We start from the raw sequence: 6625 nt of genomic DNA on the forward strand, positions 1-6625 counted from the left end.
AATAACAAACAAACACAAAAAGGTGTAATAACATGAAAATACAGGAAATGTGTCTTACTTTCCGAGGTGAAAGTTGTGTGTCCCTATGCCAGAAAGTAATGAATATCTGAGCCATGTAACTAAGTAGTAGCTCCCCAAGGTGCAATCAGGGTGCAAACACTCCAATTGGGAAAACAACAGAGACATAATAGCAATCATATGGCCTGATTCATTCGCAACTGCAAATACACATGCAATCGGCCCATTGTTCCATTCTGCATATGCATATGCATCACAGTGTGTGAACCAGCCACTGCTATGGGGACTGCGCAGACCAATCGAGGGATTGACAGGAAGCGCCATTTGTGGGGAGGTGACGGGGGGGGGTCAGAGAAACACAGATGTGCTAGTGCGTTTGAACGCTGTTGCATGGGCGTGCATAACTTATTCACAGCAAAGCCTTAGGCAGTTTGAGAACTCATAGCGTGTGATGAGGTTATCAATTCCTGAGTAAGGTCAGAGCTTGTGCAAGTGTGCGTGAGGCTGCGATGATACTCTGTGTTACCGATGGTTTTACTATCTTGCTATGGATTACAGATGTGTGTAAGGTAAAGTGGGCGTCCTTATGTAGCGCTGCAACGGCATAGTGATCGCAATGGATTAGCATACTATCGCAGTGAGACTGCGTGCGTAATCACTATTGCAATAACAATTGCGTTCCGTAATGAATCAGGACCATAAGTGTAGTATCTTTATACACCAAATCATTATAACCAAAGGGGGTAATTAACACACATACAGTTAAGAGAGTTTAAAGCCATGTATTTGAATCATAAATGTTTCAAGCATTTATCTCAGTCCACTCCAGCTAGGGAAAGAAAATTCCAAACACCAATTTCTGAGTACATGTTTAAGTGGACCTTAGGGTTCATGGCTCTTTGGTTGATAGTGGGAGCCCAATGATGGTGGTGGGGCATGCCACCCTGGGGGTGGGTGTGGGGGTTGTGCATCTTTGTTGGTGGTGGGGGCACATGCCACTCAGGGTGATGGTGGGGGCGCATGTCTCTCTTCATGGCTCCTGAATGTCAGGGCTGTGGTCTTGTTTGGGGTTCTTGTTATTGTAAAGATAGTGTGACACAATTGCAACACAAAATATCAGCGCCTGTACAAGAATAAGTATGCACAAGATCACCACCCAAAACTGCAGATAACTTGAAGGAGGTTGGTATTGTTCAGGGGGCATTGAGGCACTGGCCTCTCCGTTGGTCACGTGGGACCTGGCCACTCCAATGTCCCTGGCTTTTCCAGTTATTTTAGCGGCAATGGTGATCATTTTGAGGGTGCTAGCTTGTCTAATGTTTAAGGGGGCACTGGCCTCACCCATGGCTGCCTCAGGGACACTGGCCTCCACTGTGGCAATCTCAGGGGCATTGGCCTCTCCCATAGTGGCCTCAGGGGTGCTGGCCTCTCCTGAGGTGATCTCAGAGGCACTGGCCTCTCTGGTGGCAGTCTTGGGGGCACTTGCCTCATCCATGATGATGTCGGGGTCACTGGACTTGACAGATGTGATGTCAGGGGCACTGGGCTCTTCAATGGCTGACTCAGGTGCACTGGCCTCTCCTTTGGTCTTGCGGGTTCTGGCCACTCCAATGACCCTGGCTTTTTCAATTATTTTAGCAGCAATTGTGATCATTTTGAGGGTGCTAGCTTCTCTAATGTTTATGGGGGCACTGGCCTCACCCATGGCAGCCTCAGGGATACTGGCCTCTACTGTGGCAATTTCAGGGGCACTGGCCTCATCCATAGTAGCCTCAGAGGCGCTGGCCTCTCCTGAGGTGGTCTCAGAGGCACTGTCCTCTCCGGTGGTCTTGGGGGCACTGGCCTTACCCATGGTGATGTCAGGGTCTTTGGACTCTACAAAGGCAATCTTAGGGGCACTGGCCTCATTGGTGGTAGTCTCAGGGGCACTGGCCTCTTCTGTGGTGGTCTTGGAATTGCTGGCCTCTCCCATGGTGTCCTTGGGGGCACTAACCTCTCCTTCAGGGTGTGTAAGGGGAGACTATATAGATAAAAGATAAAAATATAAAACAGTGATACAACTATAAAGATAAATGTTTTGTCAAGTTAAAAACTGCTGCTGTATATATAACGTACAATGGGATATTTATGAAAATTGGTCCACAGGTAACTGCTAAGAGTATGTGGCAATGTCATCAGTAGCCAGACTGTGTATATTTTAGCCTCACACCTACCCCACTCCAACCTATACTACTTACACTGGTATACCCTCACACCTACCCTACTCCCACCTATACTACTCACATTGGCATGCCCTCACACCTACCCTACTCCCAGCTATACTACTCTCACTAGTACACCATCACATCTACTCCAACCTATACTACTCACATTGGTATGCCCTCACACCTACCCTACTCCCACTGGTACATCCTCACACCTGCCCTACTCCCACATATACTACTCTTACTGGTACACCATCACATCTACTACAACCTATACTACTCACATTGGTATGCCCTCACACCTACCCTACTCTCACTGGTACAGCCTCACACCTACCCTACTCCTACATATATTACTCACACTGGTACACCCTCACACCTACCCTACTCGTCCTATACTACTCACCATGGTATACCTTCACACCTACCCTACTCCCACCTATACTATTCACACTGGTATATGATCACACCGAGCCTACTTCACCTATACTACTCACGCTGGTATACCCTCACACCTACCCTACTCCCACATATACTACTCACACTGGTACCCCCTCACTCCTACCCTACTCCTCCTATACTACTCACACTGGTACACCCTCACACCTATCCTACTCCTCCTATACTACTCACACTGGTATGCCCTCACACCTACCCTACTCCCACATAATCTACTCTATTTCTACCTATAATAAATCCACCAGTAATCCCATTTTTGGAACTGTCTTAATCCTCTTTCTGAGTCAGTCTCACTCTTCCCATCTAAAATGTGACATTTTCTCCTTAGACTGTAATCTAACCCATGAGCAGGGCCCTCCCAAACCATTTTATTTTTTTTGTCTACCATTTATGTCCCTGTTTTAGTTATCATGTGTTTTCCTTTCTGTCTATTGCTGCCCAGGGTAATGCTTTACAAATCAGATACAATAATAATAATATTATTATTAATAATAACATTTATTCATAGTATTTGAGCCCTAATGACTAAAGTAGTTTCTACGCAAAATCTACTTGTTAATGAAATCACACTGATACTTTTCAGGGCTTGCTCTTGTATTGTGTTTTACAAGGGGTTCCATATAAGAGGCTGAAAGAAACCTTATATGAAAATTAGCGATGTTTGCTGGCCCCCGTGTTTTGGTTTTGAAGCTGGATTCATCATTGTATTTTTGGGGGTTTTGGATTTGCAAAACCACCCTTAAGTGTGTTGGTTTTGGTTTTGGATGTGAATTTAAAAAACAAAATAGATTAAAAAATAAATAAAAACAGCTAAAATCATGTAATTTATGCAATCCAAAACCCAAAATTCGGATTTAAAATCTGAATTCTGAACCACGAAAACATTAGAACCGCGACTCAGGAGATCAGAACCGTGACTTGGATTTACCCGGATTCATGAAATTCGGATGGATTCGTATTTCTGGAAGACCGAGCCACACATCTCAATGCAGGGAAATGACACTGATGAGCCCATTTGAATGTATATGTCTCTGAATTTTATTTTCCCAAGTATATAACAGCTTCCTAATGGGGTAAGGTGCAATCAGGGAGATTGCTGGACTCTTCAGGGAGTCAGGGAGATATCTGCTATTACTTCAGGGAGTCTCCCTGACAATCAGGGAGAGTTGGCAAGTATGATTCATAACTCAATGGCATTTTGATGCACGTGTCACAAAACATTTAAATACTATTAAATATGAATAAACAAAATGATACTCACAATATCTCCATCATATTCATAATCTTCCAATTGGCACTGTATGCCAGGGAGAAATGCAAGGACTGTAAGTACAAAGACAACATGTTACAGCCTTTACCTGTGTATATATGACTATGCAATAGTGTGTTATGTTCATGTGCTGCTATGTACGTATTCTAATAAATACACATGAATAAACATTGGAAAACCCCCCCCCCCTTTAGTGTGAGCCCCACACGCACAGCTTGCTCCACTTTCTGGCTGGGCAATCTTGGCAAATATCAAGGTTGGACTGCCCATCTGGAAGTTCTGGCAAATGCTAGAAGGATAAATGCCCAGATGGGCTGGACCGGCCTGGCCAATGTCGGTCTTTGGATTTGTTGGCGCACGCCCTGCCGCCTGCAGCAGCCCTTGAGAATGACAGCCCTATTTTTGGGTGCGTGCTCACAAGTGTCCCTCTTCCCCATCTTCAAAAATTGGGAGTTATGCCAATGTAGTGCCAGCGTTACCTAACAGAACCAACCAAATACCAAATGTTTAACTATAGCACATGTATGAATCCCCTGCAGGATGAGCTCTGTAGTGTGTGTATTTTAATACAAAGAATAATGTACACTTCTATGTCCTAATATTATATATAGTTGTAAGAGCATAGACTAAGAAGTGGGAGGAGTCAGGAATAGTAAGGGGAGGAGTCTATGCCAGGAGTCAGATGCTGATACGAGGTGGGCCTGTGTGCTTTAAATGCCAGGGCCTATTTTTGGTCCCAGTCCGGCCCTGGCAAATATGATATATAAAAGCCTAACTGTGGCATGTATGTCCCAGGGATAAGTGGCGTCTATGTAAAGGAACCCGAGAAATGTGCCTGCCTCTCTTTGGTTACATTTATAAAATAAATATAAAATAATGTTACATGCATGCAAGCTAAATGTTGGAATACTCACAGCATAGGATCCAAAGCATCTTGCTCTGTGTACACCTCATTGCAAATCAGGGGCCTGTGTCTGGGAGGGGAGGTTATATGGCAGTAATGACATCACACACTGTGATGTCATAGTAGTCTGCTTTACAGGGAAACTGCACCTCAATAATAAGTGACCTGTATAAGTATCAGTAGTTATACAGGTAGAATGACCGGTAATGCTGCCTCTCAGTACACTAGGAACTACTGACGTACACTTTGTGCCTCTGATGTCACTAGTTCTCAGTGAGGTGGTAGGAGGAATATTGGTTCAGCCCTCAGAGCACCTGCTTGCCCTGTGTCTAGGTGACAGATAAAGGGAAGATATTGTTGTTATGTGTGCGCTATTTGGCGGTGATAATAGTGACACTAGCGGGATTGCTGATACACCAACTGCTCTTTATACAGGTAAAAAATACGCATTTATTGTGCTCAAAATGCAGAAGCAATTGCGCCCGATTTTGCATCCACCTCTGCACTGGCCACAATATGTGTATTTTATTATCGATATATCTGAGTACTAAGTGATGCAATATATAGGAGGTTACATCCAGTGCCAGAATAATGTCCACATGGGCCTGGAGCTGAAATTTATGAAGGACCTATTGTGTGCCGCTGCAGGGGGTGTGACCAGCGCTGTAGCAGTGTGACTGGTGATGTGGGGTCATGACCAGTGTGGTGTAGGTGTGATTTACATAGGGGTGTGCAGGTGGCGGAACTACCAGCGGTGCAGCTGGTGCATTCCACTGGGGCCCACTGCAATAAAGGGTCCTGCAGCTGGCTGCATTATAATGAGTCAGATTGACTGATTATACACCACCACGTGACGCCAACCCGTCCCAGTGGTAACATTATGGAATGATGCGCTGCCTGTGGTCGTGGATGTGATCCGGCTGGAGTTGGCTGGGCCCCCCTCTCCTCCCCTTATATCCTCTCTCTCCTACTTGCTCCTCCCGGTCCCGCCCTGCTTTTCCCCGACTGGCCTGGCTCTTCCTCTCTGAGGTAGTCCTTGCCACTGGTGCCTGGGATCTGATGTCACAATTTCATGACTGTCCCCATTGTTAAAATCCAAGGAGGAGAGGAGGATCCACGAGCTCCAGTTCTGGGATCACGTAAGTAAATAGTAATATAAGCATACCTCCCAACATGACCCTCTCCAGGAGGGACACAATGCTCTGGTCCTGGACTTCCCTGGTAATTTATGATTGGTGGAGGCTCCAGAGGTGGGGCTGCAGCACAGTCCAAAATTCAAATAAGGGAGTCACCCCAACTGCCAGTGAGTCCCAGCCAGTGATATATGGCAGTGTGTGAAATGACAGTTGGTGTGGCTCCCCTATTTGAACTGCGCTGTAGCCCCGCCTATTACCAGGGAAGTCCAGGACCAGAGCATTGTGTCCCTCCTGGAGAGGGTCATGTTGGGAGGTATGATATAAGTAATATATTTGTCACCCTCTCCCTGTCACCTCTCCCTGTCACCCACTGCCTCTCACCCTCTTCATCATCCTCTCCGTCACCCTCTCCCTGTCATCCAGTTCCAGTCACACACTGCCTGTCACCCTTTCCCTATCACCCTCTTCCTGTCACCCAGTCCCTGTCATCCTCTCCCTGTCACCCAGTCCATGTCACCCTCTCCTTATCAGCCACTGCCTGTCATCATCTCCCTGTCACCCTCTACCTTTCTCTGTCACCCACGGCACTATGAACTTGGGGTGGGGCAGAGGAGGGGGGCCCAAAACATATTTC

Source organism: Taudactylus pleione, unplaced genomic scaffold (genome assembly GCF_031769625.1).
Source record: "Taudactylus pleione unplaced genomic scaffold, aTauple2 ptg000115l, whole genome shotgun sequence".
Lineage (NCBI taxonomy): Eukaryota > Metazoa > Chordata > Amphibia > Anura > Myobatrachidae > Taudactylus > Taudactylus pleione.